Consider the following 2,315-nt stretch of genomic DNA (forward strand, 5'->3'; position numbering starts at 1 on the left):
CAATAAACTGCACATATTTAAAGTATATAATTTGATAAGTTGTAGCATATATAAACACCCATGACAACATCACCACACTTGTGCTAATTAAGCTATTTCATCACTCAAAAGATTCCACATGTTCCTTTGTAATCTCTTTGATAAGGTTTCAAATAGATTAGGCTGAATAATAGAATTTTTTTTTCTCATTAAACTTTGTTTTAATAGGTCCCAAAATTCTGTGACAGATTTTTGGTCAAGCTGTTTCCATTTAAAAATATTTATTTTAAAAGCTACTAACTTAAATCAGCATCCCCCTCTCCCAACACAGACATGAAATGGACCACAAAACATTCTCCTTTCCTTTGAAGGTTTTACAACACATTTATCATTAACCAGTCTTTCACTATTAAACTTAAATGGATAATTTAAACAAACAATTCTGAGGTCATTCTTCCACCACTGATTAAGACTGAGGCGGCAGGTGTTAGGGATGATATATGCATTTAGTGTTCTGAGCTTTCTGGGCAGATGTGGTGACTTTGCCAGCTCTAACAGCCTTCATGTCCATTGCTTTGATGAGACCCATAGCAACCATGTGTCTCACGTCATGAACACCAAAATGACCAGAGGAGGATAGTCAGAAAAGCTCTCAATGCAAATAGGCTTGCCAGGAACCATTTCAATGGTTTTGTGGCCTTCTTCCAGCTTTTCCCCACAATGATGATCAATCTTCTTCTTTAGCTCAGCAAACTTGTAAGCAATGTGAACTGCATGACCATCCAGCACAGGGGCATGTCCAACACTGATTAGTCTTGGATGTTTCAGGATAATCACATGAGCCATGAAGCCTGCTACTTCCATTGATGGATCATTTTTGCTGTCACCAGCGACATTGCTACAATGAACATCTTTGACAGACATATTCTTGACATTGAAGTCCACATTGTCCCCAGGAAGAGCTTCACTCAGAGCTTCATGGTGCATTTCAACAGACTTTACTTCAGGAGCAAAGGTGACCACCATGCTGGGTTTGAAAACACCAGTCTCTTCGAATATTTCACCTAGTCAAGGATTGCATTGTGCATATGACTGTTAGGATAAAGTTGTCTGCAAGTAACAGAAAATCTAACTTAAAATATGTCAACCAATAAGGACATTTTACTCTTATTTAACAAAGAGTCCTGAGAAAGAGTGCCTCTAGGCATTGAATTCAGCCACTCAGTGATATCAACAAGTTCTCAGGATTTTTATCCTTCAATCCATCCCTCTTTTAGGCTAGCACCCTTCCTAATTACAAGATGGCTGCCCCTTATTCAAATGCAGACATAAACAAGCCCAGCAAAAGGGCACAATTCCTTCTTGTGTGCCCTTTTTTAAGAGTAAGGAAAGTTTCCATATGTCTCCAGTAGACTTCTCCTCATTTCATCATAGCCAGAATTGTTTTGCAAAACCTTGTCATGTGCCAATCTAAGATAAGAAATATCACCTTTGCCTCTTCCTTCACACAGCTAGAAACTGGGACTGGTCTTCCTGAAGCCTGTGGCTATATAGAAGAGAAAAGACAGCTTCCAAGGAAAGAAGGAAAGGATTATGGGTAGCAACTATATGAAACCATCAAAAGACAATAAAAACAGGAGGCATAAAAAAACCCCAACAAACTTCAACCTTCAGAGCAGCGGCCCCCAACCCTTTTGGCACCAGGGACCAGTGCTCCTATGAGAATCCAATGCCTGGGATCTGAAGTAGAGCTGAGGCTGCGATGCTAGCGCTGAGGAGCAGCTTCAAATGCAGATGAAGCTTCAATTACTTGCGTGCTGCCTACCTCCTGCTGTGCCGCCCTGTTCCTAACTGGCCGTGGACCATGGACCGGTACTGGTCTGTGGCCCGGGGTTTAGGGACTCCTGCTTTATTGCACATAGACCCTGGGGAGTACACTTATGTTATGGAACCATAGCAGCACTTGTCTTAAGAGATTAATGGGTAGGTGCAGGGGACAAAGGTTTACATTCCTTATCAGGTTATAGCATATGAACTAGCCTCGAAGCCATGGCCCAGAGTGTTTGTTCCCTCGTAATATGTTTGAGAGAAATGGTGAACTCAATCATTTCTTAACTACTATAAGTATAACCTCTAACAAAAGAGAACAAATTGGTCATTTATTTGTTTTATTGAAATTAAAATTATTCTCATCTCAAATTATCAGTCTTTATTGAATTGCAGAAGATAAAAATTACATTCTATCCTGTCAGCTAGCTTCGACTTTTCATCACAAATTAGACAGAAATCTTATGCCTCCCTTGCAACACTTCTAGCACAGTGCTATGAATACAAGG

At 40.1% G+C, this 2,315-nt stretch overlaps 1 pseudogene; it reads right to left on the reverse strand.

Annotated features, from left to right (window-relative positions):
* Positions 1–466: 466 nt before the first annotated feature.
* Positions 467–2,315, reverse strand: part of LOC105298177 — a 3,176-nt pseudogene continuing 1,327 nt past the window's right edge.

Source organism: Pteropus vampyrus, unplaced genomic scaffold (assembly GCF_000151845.1).
Source record: "Pteropus vampyrus isolate Shadow unplaced genomic scaffold, Pvam_2.0 Scaffold146, whole genome shotgun sequence".
Taxonomy (NCBI): Eukaryota; Metazoa; Chordata; class Mammalia; order Chiroptera; family Pteropodidae; genus Pteropus; species Pteropus vampyrus.